This window comes from Culex pipiens, chromosome 3, assembly GCF_016801865.2.
Source record: "Culex pipiens pallens isolate TS chromosome 3, TS_CPP_V2, whole genome shotgun sequence".
Taxonomy (NCBI): Eukaryota; Metazoa; Arthropoda; class Insecta; order Diptera; family Culicidae; genus Culex; species Culex pipiens.
In genome coordinates, this window is record NC_068939.1 from 145,613,031 (window position 1) to 145,630,474 (window position 17,444).

At 41.5% G+C, this 17,444-nt stretch overlaps 1 protein-coding gene across 8 annotated transcripts in view; it reads right to left on the reverse strand.

The window, feature by feature from the left end:
* LOC120417143 (protein winged eye) overlaps positions 1-17,444 on the reverse strand; it is a 370,323-nt gene that overhangs the window by 73,276 nt on the left and 279,603 nt on the right. The window contains exon 2 of one of the 8 annotated variants that reach the window (XM_052710730.1): positions 12,747-13,663. The exons of the other annotated variants lie outside the window; for them this stretch is intronic. The gene's annotated coding sequence lies outside the window, so the exon portion shown is untranslated. The remainder of the gene's footprint in view (positions 1-12,746; positions 13,664-17,444) is intronic. 8 annotated transcript variants of the gene reach the window in all.

The window sequence follows — 17,444 nt, forward strand, 5'->3', positions numbered from 1 at the left end:
CCTCAGTGACATGAATATCAACCTGTCAAACAGTTCACGATTCACGGATAGTTTAAAAAAGTTTCACTGAGCACTCACTAAGCCCCAAAATCTATTTTAAGTTTGTCGATTCTGAATTTTTGTTGTAAATTTCAGATATTTTCACACAACTTTTTGCTTAAATCAAAATGAACAGAAAAATATACAACATTTAATTTGTTTAGTTCCAAACCATGGCACAGTTTTGAAATTTACAGAATTAATTAAAATAAACTGACTGTTTATTTCACAATTAGGCCGTTGCAAATATTTTTCAAAGTTTATGTCGCCCCCCCCCTTCAAATCGGTTTGAAAAATCAGGGAGCAAAAAAAAATTTTTAAAAAAAATTTAAAATTTTAAAGGAAATAGAAGTTAAACCAACAGAAAACAATTACAAATGCCTTTTTCTGCGTTTAAAATCATATGCATGTCTGGGATCGATCAAAAATATGTTCAATTTTCAAAAAGTTTTGTTCAATACTTGAATATTTTGAAAACTAATGATTGCTAAACGGGCAGGTGTAAAATGCACTTTAAAACACTTTTTTCATTAAAATGTTGAGACCATGGCTTGTTATTTCAATTTTTATATTGTTTTTTATTTTTTTTTTTGTATTTAAAAATTCTTGTTATAAATCTACAAACAATTATCCATCATAAAAAGAAAAAAATACGGATAAAGAATCATTAAGTTATGAAAATATTGCATTTTTCAAATTAGAATTCAGGTCCAAAATTTAGACGCTTTTTTGTTGTTGTTTGTAAAAAGTCATTGGTAAGGTAAAGGTAATAGAAATGAAACAGTAATTTTCTTTATGCGCTTTTAGAAATTTTCAGAAAATTGTGATAGAAAACTGATTGAAAATAAATCTTATTGCGTGCGGTTCAACATGCATTCAAAACAAATCAAACTTAATCAATGTGACATATTCATTTGATTATTTTTTGTTGAAAATCTGTGTAAAAATTTCAAACAGGAACAATAAACATTTTTGTGACAGTTGACTGGGCAACGTTCGTCTGACTTTGATACCCTGCTGTCCATATTCATCAGCGCAACGCAAACTCAATGACACAGTCATTTGACTCTCACCATTTCTTGCAATCGGGCAGAGCTCGTTTGTTTGAATTCTACCGAAAATTAAATCACCTGGTCCAAGACTGCATTCAAGTGATTGCTGTCACCACACTTGCCCACACAAGCAAGAAAGAGATAGGAAAAGAGAGAAAGTCACCTGGTCCAAGACTGCATTCAAATGATTGCTGTCAAAACACTTGCCCACACAAGCAAGAAAGAGATAGGAAAAGAGAGAAAGAGTATGTATCGTCGTGTCGCCCGGCTGTTTGAGTGCTAAGCTCGGTTTTCTCTCGGGCCAACTTCGTGTGCACCGGCGCTGTCAGTGAACATTCGAGCGATCGGGCGATCGGGGTTCGATGATTTTTTTTTTTTTTTTTTTTCATAAAATTATTTTTATTAGGTCCTTTTCGGTACTGGGACCTGGTTAGGACCGAGTCGGCTTTTGTAATTACAAAAAACTTAATAATTACAGAGGATCTTGTGTGTAAATGTTAGTGGGAGGGGAGCCGAGGGGTTCGATGATGATAGCTGAGTTCTGTCAAATTGAGATTGCTCAAATTGAGATTGCTTTACATTGCTTTACAGAAGCTGTAATCCAATGTGAGAGTATCCATGAGCCAACAGTAGATGATATATTCAAATACATGATTTCAGAAACGTTGCAAAAATTGCAAAAATTTTGTACTGACAGAATTTTACAAACGAATCATTTTAGTTGCATAAAATATGTTTCAATATTTTGAAAGACTAAACTGTTTTATGTAAATTCATTTTTCAATGTGGGTAATTCTCTACCAACTCACACGAAATCGGGAAAACTTGCCCCGATCCTTCTTCGATTTGCGTGAAACTTTGTCCTAAGGGGTAACTTATGTCCCTGATCACGAATTCGAGGTCCGTTTTATTATATCTCGTGACGGTGCGGCGGTACGACCCCTTCCATTTTTGAACATGCGAAAAAAGAGGTGTTTTTCAATAATTTGCAGCCTGAAACGGTGATGAGATAGAAATTTGGTGTTAAAGGGACTTTTATGTAATGTTCTACAAAGTTGTAGAGCAGACAATTACAAAAAAATGATATATAAACATAAGGGATTTACTTATAAACATCACGAGTTATCGCGATTTTACGAAAAAAAGTTTTGAAAAAGTTGATCGTCGTCGATTATGGCCGTTTTTTGTCTACAAATCTGGAGTTTTTTTTTAAGAGTCCAAAAAACCAAATTTTCAGTTTTTGCTTTTTGTGTGTTTTTTTTAATACCCCTAACTCAAGGCGGTTTCAAAAACCCCCAAAAAGCAAAAACTGGAAATTTGGTTTGTTAGACCCATTTAAAAAAAAAAAAAAAACTCCAGAAATATATCCGTAAATCTGGTATATGTACCTGATTGCAATGTCTGTGCGTGTGTGGGGGGATTTTAACAACAATTTGCAATTAATTTACTCGGTTAACGACTGAACGAATTTTGTCCAGATATGTTCCATTCGGTCCTGATTTGGATCGCTTGGATAGCTTAGTATTGAAAATCATAAAGTTTGATAAGTTATATAATAAGCGATACAAAAATGGGTGGTTTTCAACATAACCTCAAAACCATAAACTATGGTGAATTAAGTAACGTTTTAATGTGTAAAAGTGGATAGTGAAGTAGATATTGAGAATTCGAAAATTTGATTTTCTTGTAATACGGAGAAAATTGGGAAATATTTAGAAGAATTCTGATGTTGTGAACATTATTCTTGGAACCTGAAATATATTAGAAGCAACAAGTCAAATTAGTCCCGAAAAAGTCCTAGCTATGTTCGCTCAAAGTCCGTTCTCCATTCGGAGCACTCTTTCACTTCGCTAATTACCGCAACATTATTGATGAACAACAACGCCGAACACGACCGTTCCCCGACCCATCGGGAACTACAATTTCGTGACATTTGTAGCGAATTGTCCCACCATATGGATGCTTAATGACTACGATGACTACCGAGAAGAGCGCGGCTGGAGTAGCGCATTTGCACTCTAATGAAAAATGTCCAAGTTTTTAGAAATGTTGATCGTTACTTTGACATCGAAACACCTTGTTGACACCGAGAATCGAACCGAAGTTCTTTGATTGAAAATTTTCCTCGTTACTCGTTGCATGTTGAAGAATGACCACATCGTCTGTCACAAGCCTTTCGTTTGGGTGTACCCTTCGCGGTGGTAGTGATGTTGCACTGTATCTCTAGTAAATCCAATATGCAAACACGGGAATTTTAGAAGGAAAACAACTCGCGTGAGCGAGCAACAACAAAAAAAGAAGGTCTGGAACAAGACTCGTCGCTGCAAGAATTCGTCGAAATTGCACACGTAAAACGGGGCGGCTGCAGCATCACCGGAGGGAGTCCGCGGCGCGAGGAAATTGCATAAAAGCGCACCCGTATACAGAGTGAGTATAAACAAGTGAATAAATAAATAAATAAAAAAAAATCAAATTCTGATTCACTGCCAGGCTCCACTGGCAGTGCTGGGAAAAGGGCCAAGTTGGTCGGGCCTCGCTCTCTCCATGGAGACCTCGTCGAGTTGGTCGGTCGTCGGCGAGGTTGGACAAAAAATAAAAACGATTGTATTGAAAATATACACACAGCAAATGCGATAACCGACGACGATGGCGGGGTCTGCTGAAGAGCATAGAAAAAATATAGTGAATGAGTCGATGGGAGGAAGGGGACGGGATGAATGGACCGTGGCAAAAATAGCCTGCCAATGGGAACCAGTTGAAAGCACAGAGAAAGCCTTTAAAGATTGTGCACTGGAGGCTGGATGGGACAAGTGGAGTTTTGTTGGTTGCCCAAGAACAACAGACGATTTTGGCAGCCTTAGGCTAAAAATGCTGAATTAATGCTAAATTAGTGCTCATTTAGAGCATACCAGCACTATATTTTCGATATAAAGCCGATTTAGGGCTTACAAGCAGTTTAGTCCGCAACTGTCTGATCTGTCCATCTGTGTGCCTGTGGTGTCCGTACCACGTACGGGTGATGCACTGCGTGGGCAGGATAAATAATGTATATTCCAATTCAATATTGCACCAAGCTATCGGTAACGATTGGAAAAATTTATCTCATTTTGATAGCCAATTCAGGTTTAACAAAAAAAAGCTGCATATCGCGATTCAACCAGAACCAGCACAAAAAAGTAACGTTCACGAAGTCTGTAGATAAAAAACCCCGTACACAATAGTGGAATGTTTTACCTGAATGAATTATTCAATTTTTGAACTGCGGCCATGGTTTATGGGCGCAGGATTTGACCGTCGGGAGGCTTTGAATTACGCAAACGATGATAACGTTTGAGTTGTGGCTCTCTGTGAACCGTAATTACGCAGTGGAAACGCAACAAAGTTGTGTGTGTGTCCTAATCACGCCGGAAGACACACCCACAACGCGCGCACGATCACGCACGCACGCAAGCTGTAATTAAATCACAAAAGTTATGTGATTAAATTTCTTCTGCCAAGCCATTAATTTCCCCACCCATACATGTTCTGGGGGTAATTTTTACCACTCGGTGTACTGTAAATGGCGGGAAAAGTTTTGCCTCCTATCGGAGAAAATTAGCAGAACACGCCGCCAATATACGTGGCGCTCTAATTGCGAATCCCGGTTTTAAAGTTTTTCTGTTTTCCAAATATTGGAAAATCCGGAAGGGCAAAAACAAGCGACGAAAGTCGTTTGCTGAGTGGGGATTTGGGTCAAAATGACTCATCTGCAATGGAAATTGAACCTAGACTTCAAACGAGTGCTTTATACCACTTTATACCAGCTGGTATAAACTGGTATAAAGTGGTTAAAAATAACCAAATCGCTAACCAGTGTTACCCCAACGCACCCCACATCCCAGTTAATCGGATAAGTGGGCGCCGCCGTTGCCACTGGAAATCGAAGCAGCTCCTCGTTACCATGAACACTTGCCGCGAGAGTCTGGGGGCGCCACTTGACGCCGCACGCTGGAATCCCCCTCTCCGCGAAGCGGACGGGCAAGTGTGAGTGTAATGACGTTAGCGTGCATAGATTCAAGGTTTCCAATTTAAAGCCGAAACGTTAAATCAGCTGCCGTTACGTAATCTCTGAATGCCGGGATGCCATATACCAGGTTCCGCTCGTTTAATTTCCTCAAGGATGGGAAAACTGTCGCGACGGCAAAAGTTGGCTTCCAAATTTTCCTCCGAAAGGCACAGGGAAGTAGTTTTCCCTCTCGTTAGGGAAGCCGTAAAAATCCGAGCGCTACTGGATTCGCCAAATGTGGAGTCGTCCCGAAAGCTAGTAACGTTACAACCGACTTGAAGTCACGTCCCCAGCCATTGTGTGTATTGAACGCACTTTAAATTAACACACAGAACCACTCTATTTTATTGCACACTGTGAATGTGTCCGCTGGGGTATCACACACAAGTGAGTGTGAGTGTTTTGGGCGGTACATCGAAATAATGACACAACTGTTGTTGACGGAGTTATTGGTGACACAGCGTTCGATAAGCGTGCAATTTGACACCGTAGCCGCCGACCAGTTGGTGTAAATGTCCTGCTGGTGACAGATTGGGACAGCACTGTAACTGTTTGAAAGGGTTGCTTTTTCAGCTTCATGAGATGTTGATGAACTAGACATTCGAGGACGTTGACAGTAAATTCAAAGTTTTCTTCTTTTTGACCTACGGTTATGACCAAAGATAAAAATTTGTCTCAAGTGTTTGAGACAAGCACTTGTCTCTTGACTTCAATTCAATTGTTCAGAATCACAAGTGGCCAATGTTCTGTATTTGTCCCAAAGTTGTGACCGATGATCAGCTCATCAGGATCTGTCCCATCAAAATGTCCGGTTTTCATAAATTTGACCTATTGTTATGGCCAAAGATATTGGTTTGTCTCAAGTGCTCAAGTTTAGATGATGATCGAAGATTTGATCATCAGGACTTGTCCCATTAAGATTACCAGAGTTCATAAATTTGACCGATATTACTGCTAAAGATATGGGTTTGTCTCAAGTATTCAGGACTAACAAGCATAACTTGTCTCATGCACGGCTTTAAACAGACAAGTCCAACGTTGTCTCATGTCTTGCTTCTGTTGAAACTAATAAAAGAGTTAGCTCTTCTCATGAGTTAGGAGACCAATACTAAGGTTTTATCCCAAATGTATGGCTAAAGATAAGGCAAGCAGGAATTGCCACTTGAATATCTACAAAGATACGGCCAAACGCCATGTTTTGTTCCAAGTGAGCTAAAAGGAAACTTGTTTCAATCATTATTCTAAGTTCACAAGATCACCAACGGCTAAATCCCAATTTTAGGGTTTGTCTCAAGTGGCTGGTAAGCATTACTTGTCTCACAATCTGTTATAAATTTACAGGCCCAATCAGTGAAAATCTTCCAGCAAATAATAGCCAAACTTGAAGATTTGTCTCATTTTGGCTTATGATCTAAAGTTGTCCCATATGAATATCCCTTCAAGTTGCCCAAATGTCAAGCTTTGTCTCAAGATTCTGGCAAGAGACAGGAATTTGACCCAAGTACTCAGAACCAGTAATTTTTCTCACAATTTGTCCGAAAAAGATTCTTCTACTTTTGGTTATGGGTTGTCCCGTCATCGTGAGACAGATTCCTTGTCAAGTTCATGGGACAGATCGTGGTTTTATTGCCTTCATTCTGGGATGAATTCCGAATAATGAACAATATGATCGGAATTCATCCCAGTTTGATGGCAATAAAATCACGATCTGTCCCATAAACTTGAAAAATATCCTGTCTCACGATGACAGATAGAGAAGAATTTGTCTCATTACATTGATCAAGGATAATGATTGTCTCAATGGTGAAACTGTATATGATTCGTAACAAGTGTTGACGATTCGGAAGTGTTCCGCAATGATGTCCAAAGATAAACATTTGTCTCAAATCGCTTCATAGCACATAACGAATAATTCTTGTCTAAACAGTTCAGAAGGTTATCGACAACCGTTCTCCATCGAACTTTGGCAATAAACTTTCGAAAAACCGGCTACCGAAATTGCCCACAAGTGGGCAATTATTCGCTGCGCTCGCGACAATCTGTCCCATCTTGCCGAAGGTCGTAAATTTCATCGACCAGTTCGAGATTTACGGTCGACCAGCAACTCTTCCATACCAACGGTGGATGCGTTCGCAACCTCGTCCAAGTCATCCCTAATGCATGCACCCATCAACCGAACAATCAGTTTAACCCACAAAGCAAACTTTGACACGCCGAACCAACAGCAAAAAAAACCAGACCAACAGTCTGTCCCAACCGCGCCGGAATCTCCCGCCGCGTTCCGCGAACGCGCGCACACACACCAAGCGGAAAGTTAATTATCTCTAAATTAATTCATCATTTTCAGATTATTCACGCTGGGCTGGGCTTGAGGTCGGTTTCGGCCGGAACCCGCAGCATGTCGCGAGGGCCGTCCCACCACCACCCGGGTGACGTATTGAATGTATTTTAATGTTTTTTAAACAAAATAATAGCCGCACGTTTAAATTACTACCCGCGGACTATGGCGCGGCCGTCGGAAATCAATCATCTCTATTCCAGAACGAAGCTTCGCAAACTGTCACCGGCAGTGTTCCCAGCGCGTCCCGGTATTAGCCGGGATCATCGTGGAGTTCGCCTGTGGCGAACGCTGATAATGATAAATCAATTAATATAAATCGCTCGGATTCCACGAGGACGACGTTCTGGATCATTACCCGGAGGAGAGAGAGAGAGAGTCCCTGCGCGATTATTGCAATATAAATCTTCATCGCCGGCGTGAAATTCACGGCGGAGACACCGAACTTTCGAGGAGGGGCTCATCGCCATCATCATCAATCGCGCCGGTATCATCAATTTTCCTTTGTTTTGATTGCTTTTCCGGGATATTCTGTAAGAAGAAAGCGCCCAAATTTATGCATTCCGTCGCGCGTCGCTTGACGCACGCGAAATTTGCGCGCTCGATAACGTAAACAATAGAGAGCTGGTATGTCACCGTGTCTTCGCGGTGTACCTGCTTTTCCCATATCTGGGGGACTGGGAATGCGCCAACACGAGACGAGCATAACTTGCTGCAGCGAGAGATTACAATAATTATTTTATCCACTTTAATTACGGCCTGCGTCGCGCGTAGAATGCCCGATCGCTGGCTGGTGGGAACATGGAGTTGCGACGACGTGCGTGACAAGACCGTTTGAAAGTGCACGCGACTGGTCCTGTTTTGAGCTACAGGGGCTAGGGAAGCTTATAAAAGCAATTCTTCAAGTTTGAACTGCACGGAACTACCAGCTGTATCAATTTTGACAGATTTTACGATTCCTAAAGTCTAATCTGATGATCAACCTCTCACTTGCGATTGAATCATCCACGCGCTGCCAAAGAAAGCATCGCGAAATGGTCAAGAAGTGCGCTAACTGTGGTGTTAACCGCACGGCCAACTACTGCGGGCGCACCGATTCGCTCTTTTGGCGGTCTCATATTGACAAATCGTAGTTCCTTTACAGATTAACCTATAGTGGTGTAGCTAGATTCACTAGATTAATTAATAACTTAATATAACCTACAAACATTCAAAACTTCCGTCGGCTCGCAACAATCCAACAGCGCGCATCCCGCGGTGAGCAATTCCATTTCTAACCCCAAAAAAAAAGACCCGCACCGTTTTTCGGTTGTTTAGTCTGGAGCAAAACGTAATCCGGACAGTCCCGGCATGTTTATAAGCCGGTGTGCAGTCCACCGGAAAAACGACTGACGACCTCGCGAAGAAAAAACAGCCGTTTCGTCAAATTGTGTACTCACTTTGCCCTCTCTCTCACGCGCCCACCTCTATGAACTTCGATAAGCGCGCAGAGGAGGAGGGGGGATCCAACCTTCGTCGAATCCAAAAGTTGGTCGACGTTTTTCGAAAAATTCGCGCTACACCGCTTTGAGGTTAGGAGCGCGGAGAAAGATCCGAAATAAACACAATTTCGTGCTCGAAAGAGAGCGGGAGAGGTTTTATTGCTGCTTTTCTTTCTCTTTCGGTCTTCTGTTTCGTTCAGCAAAGTAATAACCGGGAGTTGGAGGAGGAGGTCGAGGGGGCGCTGCGGGACGGAATATCGGAAACCTGTTTTGGCTTGTCCTTCTCGGTATCGAAAATCGTAAAAAGTCCGAACCCGAAGGTAAAATAGAGTTTGGGCTTGATTTTGTGTGAAAATTTAGCTCGACACAGCTCAGGCTGGAGAAGTGCAGTAGCGGGCGGGCTTCGTCAAGCTTCGTAGACGACCCGATTTGCGGGACCAGAGTTCAGACTGCTGTTGCTAGGAGACAGAACGCCGGAATGATTTACAACCCCACTTGCCTATCGGTGTCACCGAAGAGAGGGACAACACGGTATCAATTTTAAAAATATAGCCTGAATTATTCAACAGATAACCGTAGAATCGGGAATGATACCCTGAACGGACAACGGTGTATAGAGGGGGAAACGATCCGGGAGCGAATGGGTATAAAAATTATAATAAATTTTATTCTTCGGGAGAAAAGTTATGCCCCTCTTAAACACAGAGAGAAAGAGGTGGGAGCGCAAATAAGATCAGTCGTATTTTGACAACTTTGTTTTCGAAAAAACGGGGTGCACGGGGCTATTAAAATGACCCAGCTGGGAAACCTAGGGAATCGGTATCGGTTTCCAAGATTGGTGACCGGTTCAGGTATGGGAGGAGATTGGATTCGGTTCTAATCAGCTAAAAAAAATCGATTCTCTCTTTTTGCCCATTAATGGGCAATTCTTGCGTTCTGTTTTTCTTGCTTTTGAAAGAGGAGAAAAGTCAGGTAGAGGAAGATTCTTGCCCTGCCAAATATCCCGTCGGCACTGTATGTTGTCAACTGGTGTCAGTCGGCAATCGATCAAACCCGGTTGACGTTTGTTTTGAAATGTTGTTTTTTTCTGGTGTGGATTATACGCTGCACTGGACGCACCTAATCGTCTAGGTGGTGTGAAGGCAAGGTTTTGCTAAGGTCCTGTCAAAAGGACCCTATCTTGCAACTATTTGATTGTAAAAATAGTCAAACTTTGTTGTAAATTATGTTGTAAACAATACTTTAGGGGATGAATCAAAAATTATATCAAAAGTTCCCGCAGTTTTATGATATTAAAATGTCTGTAACAAAAGCTTTGTACAAAAACTCTGGTTGATGTGCACCGTTAAGGATATCTAAACCCACTGAGAGTTTTGGTTCGAAAATAAAAGATCTGACTCTACCGATCCCGACTCCTAATACTGAACTTTATCCCGAAAATCCCAGACAAAATCTATTAAATATGAGTTTTGAAAATATCTGCAAAAAGTCTGCAATGAATAATTCTCTGAAACCCATTTTTAATATCTGAAAATCTGGCATCCCTGGACGTACAGCCTTGCCCCGTTGGTTTGACAACTTTCTACCACGACGCTCACGCAAACTATCGAAATAATAGTTTGGTTGTTTTTGTGTGAGCGCAGTTGTAAAGGATTTTCATACAAAACAAACCCGGATAGTTTGACTACATTTGGAGCCTAACATTTCAAAAGGGCACAAAACTTTTGTAAACAATAGTGTATCCCTTTCACTCAAATGACAGTTTGCATAAGGTGTGAGAGGGATACATTCTTGTTTACAAAAGTTTTGTGCCCTAATGAAATGGAAAGCAGAAAGAAGTCAAAATCATCTGAGTTTTTGTTTAGAAAGATCGAATTCTAGCCCAAAATCAGTCATCCCAGTTTTATTTGGAGCACTTGAAGAACGCATTGTTTAACAATTTGAAGCATTGTTGAAATCGAAAGCATATATTTATTGTTTACAAATTGCTTAATATTCAATTCTATTCTTTAATTTTATCTTGTCTCTTAAAGTAGTGAAGAGAGGCTCGTTTTCTTTCGATTTGTAAATGTTCAAGCTCATTTGACGAAGTTTCTTTCTGTCACTTCTGGAAGTAATAAAAAAAAAGAAGAAAAAGTTTTCTCGACATCTAGCCTGATATTTTTCGACATTTCGTATCGGGAGATTTTTATATTTTCGACTAACCTTTTCGAAAATATTTATCTCTCATAACAGTGAATATTTTAAACAAAATCAAACAATTGGGTCCTAAAATGAAGCTTAGATTACTGATATTATTGTTTACAGCGATAAAGCTTATTTTTCTGAGTACAATGACCCTTTGTACGACCACAAAAAGTTTAAAATGGATTTTTAAATCAATTTTGAAAAATTAACCTCGCGGTCCTTCTTGACAGAAAAGCTCCTACACTCAACCCCCGGTGGTTGGTCACTTTTTCGTTTGACACTTTTTTAGTTTGTACCCCGTTGGTTGGTCAAAGTCAAACTAAAAAGTGACGAACTGTCACTTTTTACACGGCGCTCATGCACACTATCAAAACAAACGTTTGGTAGTGTGCATGAGCGCCGTGTAAAAAGGGTGTCAAACTAAAACGTGACCCCGTTCGTTTGACAACAGTTGGTGTCAAACCATCGGGGTTTGAGTGTACTTGACAGCTCGTTCCAAGGGGACCATAGTTGATCTAACGAAAAATTGTTGTCTTGTCAAATTTTTTTTTTTCGTTAAAATGAAAAAAAGTGATCAGAAATAGTTTTCAATCGTATTTTTTACCGTTGTACATAAAAATTGGCATAGGGCTTTAGTACCCAATTGCAGAGTTGTCCAACCTCGCAATAAGAAGAAACCAGTTTTCTATGTTTACTCTTCCATAAATAACCTAAAAAAAGAGAACCCAAATGTTTTCCCAAGATAAGGTAATCCATTTTGCAAAAACCCAATTCCCACCGTCTAGCCCGCGTCTTTTTTTGCCCCGTTCTCTGTCTGGATTATCGCTCAAAAAGCTCAAACAATTCATCACTTCGCTTCAAAGCTGGTCGAGTCCATTCGAGCGTGGCTGGCCGGCAAGAAACAAACAAACGAATCCACCTCCGACGGGGGTTAGCCGTTGTGTTATCAGCAGCTCAGAATTCCACAACGAAAACAAAATAATAATCAACTAATCCATCTGGAAGCCGTCGTGCCCGGGGACGCCCCGCCGGTGACGGAGTTGGCCTCTAATGACACCGAGACACCCGCACCCGCGTGATATCCAGCGGGATTCGATATGACGGAAAACACGGTGAAAATGTCAGACTTTTACGTGAATTTGATGTTAAGATTGAGCATAAAAGCAAGCTCAATCTATTTCATGTAAAATTACGTTTTGTTTATAAGCACGGCATTTTGTGGTATTGTTGCTAGAAATTTTGCAAAAGTCTATTAACAATTTGATTAAACCATGTTGGATAATGTTCTTAACAAAGTTTAGTAATTTTCTACATCAATACCATGTAAAATTACGTTTTCACTGTGCTACCGCGCGGTATCAGTTGGCGTCCAGAACCTAAGATATATGTGCGTTACTCAAAGTGTGTGTACGTCAAACGAAGGAAAGTCCACGGCTCGATGTACGACGCAGGGGGTTTCGTTTACAATTTCCAATGATTTATGGCGCACAATTAATCATATTTATTTTATCTTTATCGCGCTAACTAGATCCACTGCTGCCACGCCGGGTATGAGTGCGGATTTGGGCGGGAATGTTCCCCCAAGATGGCGTCATGTCGCTTACCGTCACTACTGGAAGGTAGAATCCTGTGGAAGTCAGCCCGGTCAGTGTATCCAATCATGCTGAGTGACAACAACACTCGTCAATTTTCGACCCCAGAAGAGGGCACTTATTCACAACCGTAAACCAGAATTTAATTTTTTAAACTTCTTTTTTTTTCAGGTTGCAAAACACACTTCGTCACTTGCACTGTGAAACCGGATCTGTAGCGCACTTGCTCTCTCGTGTATATGTATAGATGTGAGTGTACTCTATATTGGCTCTTCTCTCTTCTCAGCTGCGGTGATTCCTCTTCTCTTTCGCTGCGTTCACCCCTGTTATGGACGGACACTCGCCGTAATAAATATCAATTTTATATCCTCTTTTTGCTTATTTTTTCCTTCAATCTTCCCAAGCACTTACTTCTCCTCTTTTTGCTCGTTAGATATCCTTACGTTTTCGGGCAGGGCCAGAATTTGATTTATATCATCACTCTCTCTCGGACGCGCTTAGATTTATGCAATTTTTATGGGCCCTCGGTTCGAATCTCAGCACGATACAAAACACCTAATCCTCCGTGCTCTTCTTCTTTCCGGCTTCTCGTTCTACCCCGTGTTTCTTCTCTCGTCGCAGGAGACACTCCGCTCACTGATCACTTTTGCTTCGATCGTCGAAGCAGCACTCTTTCCCAAATCAACCTGTAATCACTAGTTACGCACTGATTTATGCTTGCGCTTTCTTACTCTTTTTTTTTCGCGGTGCACTCAATTTAACTGATTACTCTCGCGGCGCACTCACCGCGCTCCACTCACTCATTATCTTCTCTCTCTCTCGGTCGCGCGCGCCCACTAATTTGGTTTCTTCTCTGCAGACTTTTTTTGTTGCAGAATATTCTCCACTTCAATCTGCTACCGCTGGCTAAGCTGCTTCTAGTTCGCCGTCTGCAATTTTCACGTGTCGAAGGCAAATTTTCCACGTCCGGAGGGAAATGAAAATGAGAAAAAAAGAAAGAAAAGGAAGGAACAAAATAAATAACATTATATTAAATATTAGCATAAATGACGCCCCATTATTTAGATTGAAGTGATTCGCAAGGTTTCTCGAACGCGGCGTGACGTTTTGCTGGTGGGATGCCTCTCATTGATCTGGTAGCACTGCTTTCGTCCATGTATTTGGATGTTACACCGTGACGTCACCTGGTACGAACACGCATGCATTTTATTAAGAGATACGGGGAACTTCTATTCTTCTAACTTCAAAAAGCTCACTGTCACGTCATTTCACAATTATTGTCACATTTTCTGACCTCTAAATTCTTGGGGGTTGCGGTTGTATCAGAATGCACTTCTGCGACGACGCATGATGAAATTGAGTTCATTTTGACAGTTCGCCTCAACTGCCTAAAGGCATTTACGAAGTAAATATTTTGTTTTTATCAATGGTGAAATTTTGCAAATCTTCCTGCGTCAACTTTTATAAAAAAAGCTCATTTGCTCATAACGGCTAAGCTTGTGTAAAAAGTTCCAGAAAAGGTTTTTCGATTTTTTGAAGAATAACCTCCGAATTTGCATTAATTTAGAGTTTAAAATTTTAAAAATTGTTTTCAAACAGCTGTTTCAGGTGACACATTTAGCGCATTGTTTTTATCCAAGATGACAGTGAAAAACATCTCTTTATTTGGGGGACGCGAAACAAAAACAAACATCTCAGCGCGGTGTCAGTTTCAGCCGTGAGTTTCCTTAAAACAACATCGGCTGAATTACCGGGAAACGGATATAAATAAATATACAGGCATTTTTGGGAAAGACTGAAATGAATAAATCAAAAACGTCTTTGATAATATTGAGTTTCACAAAAATGTACGCCTATAGAGGGATGCCCACTTTTTCATGCATTTCAGATTAATGATCAATGACGTTTGATGCTGTATTGTTGTCACAAACAGAGATGGCATAGTCGAAAAAAATCATTCTTCATCGGCGATTTTTTTCTCAAAGACAAAAAGTGAGACAAGGAAGCGAATTATCATGAATCTATCAGACATTTCCTCTTGGCTCTACCAAATTTTACTATTTTCTCATTGTTTACAAGCGTCTGACGTTTAAGATGTGAATATATTAGTGAGATGGAAATGCTTCCCGAAAATCTTGAATAATTCACAATGCAGTCACACCTCTGAGTGCCACAGAAGTTGGTTTGTTTGCATCCGAATCTGTTTTCTCTTTCTCGCGAGAGTTGTTTGTCAGACGACTCATAGCTGGTTTTTAAAGGCCTACCGCCCGACGACAGCCAACATATTTCGCAGGGACAGTGACAGCTCGAGCTCGATCTTTGTTTACATCAAGACACTGTGATGAAGAGTTCTCAATTTTTGAGCTAAATTATTATTATTTTTTGATTTCTTGAGCTAAGCTCTCAATATTTTTGTTCAATCTTTGTGAATTTGAGTGAAAATTTGCTATTTTGAGAAATAGAAAGCAAAAATAGATTTAGAGTAAATAATTCTTTTTGTGCATTTTCAACGGTTTCAGAGTAAACTGACAGCTGTTATTCTCCATTCATGCTGAAATGGTATTTGTTGGCAGCATTCTACACTTTCAGCTACCTGTATTTCCACCATTCAATGCTTGATGGGATTAGGAAAACCGGCCTCCAGTTCAATCAATGCAGTGGGGATTTCAAAGAAGAAACTTCCCATGTCAGGTTGTACAAAACCTTCAACATCGGCCCATTCAGCTCGGGTAGAAAAATCTACCCCGAAATCTTTAAATCTCTCCACACAGAAAGGGAAACCCAAATCCACCGCGAAGCCAACAACGGCCTGCCGAAACCGTGTCCAATGAAAGCCAATCAACGAATCTCCACAGCAGCAAAAGCGTTCCGGAAGAGTTGAAACGCCACAACGCAACGCAACTCATCCTTCTGGCTGGGACGTCGGAAAAAATATCCATCTCATCATCGCCATCGAACTCTCAACAAATTTGCTCCAGATATTCGTGGGGAAGCTGCGAGAAGGAGGCGAAATCACAAATGTAAACAAAGAGCTGTCGAATCAGCCGACAGTAGCAAGATCTTAAAGTTTTGGTTAGAATTGATGATAAATATTATCTTTCAAGGTTAGAATCGTAGTCGGAATTACTAAATATTCAGAAGCCGAAGTCGGAGTCGGCTTATGGTCAGCAACGGAGTCGGAAGCTGGAGTTGAAGTCAGCCCTCAAATCGAAGTCGTAGTTGGACAATTTTGTGAAGCCGGAGTCGAATTCTAAATTTGAGGTTAGATTTGAAATAGTGTTAAATCAACCTTACTAAACCCATTGACCTTGATCTTTTTGACAGTTCAACTTCATTTCCTTCTTGCCACCTCCCCACATGTTCTAGATCCCCGATGGGGGGTCGTCGAGCATGTATCTCGCGGGAGAGGGGACTCTGCCCGCCCGCATGTAGGTATCAAACGGTTTACATCACCTCTCCGATAGATTACCGATGCAAATTGGGGCCCATTATTCTATCACACTCGACGCGGGAATGCAGTCCGCGCAAGTCATCTAAGCCGTCCCCATGATTCGCGCCAATCTGGCGCGAGAACTGCAACCTCATTGCCGTCGACGACGACGATCGGAGTGGTTCCCACAACACTTCAAGAATTGCGCACGATGCAACAAGAACTGAAGGCGAAGAATTCGTCCGGCGTTGGCGGCTTGGTGGATTATTGAATTTTCCAGCGGAGGAGTTGCGGAAGTGCGCTTTTGTAGGAAAAATCACGTCATCTGTCAGGGAATTTATGGCCAGATCCGCCACGTTGTGTAGTAGTTGTTGTTGCCGTTGTACGTACAAGAGCCGGCCGGATTAAAGTAAATTATTGGGCACGGTTCGGGTTGGGGAAGCACAGAGATGCCGTCGGAAGCATAGTCTGGCGAATTCGAATTGGCTATCTCAAAAAGTTAACCTTAAAAATAAAGAAAAGAGGGAAGAATTCATCTGGTTTGACAGTTGCCAATGGTTTGTTGTTACTTTTAATGACAGGTGTCAGATTTTTATGAATCGTTGAGGTTCTGTCTTGATTCTTAGGTTTACAGCTAAATTGTGAGAACGGAGTGTCTCCAGCTCTTTGCAGTCAATGTTTAAACTGAGTGTTAACACGTTTGTTTACATTTTTCGTTCCAAACTTTTGTTTACCTTTTTGACAGTCTCGCCGGGTTGCCAAACCGTCTGTTTATCAGTCCGCCAGACTCTTCCTTCCCTGACTATAATCAAAAGGATAGAGAAAAAAATCGAAAGCGGACCAGACGTTAATACATCGGGACCGGTCCTCTCGAAGCGGGTTCAGCAGGGCGAAAATAGATTCTCATCTAATATCCTCCATCGGCATCAGGGTAGGGTGGAAGGGAAAGTCGTCCGTCGTGTGCAGAATGTGTGTGTGTTTGTAGGAAGAAAGGCCCTGGCTCCAATACACTGACAGAATAGATTAGGCCCAAATCCCGGAGCTGTTGCGAATTGAGCGGGACCAAGGAACGGTGGAAGTCGGTCGGGGTCGGGAATGTAATTTTGTGCAATTTCGCCCCCTCGATTGTCGCCGGGGCCACCGCGTGGCGGTTCTGCTAGAAGCTTGCGATGATGACGACTACCAGAGTCCCGGGTGGGGAGTTCTCTGGAAGGGGGGATGGGAGGTCGTCATTAACGACGTTCTCCATTAGTGCGGGGGTGGTGTCCCTTCTGGGGAGG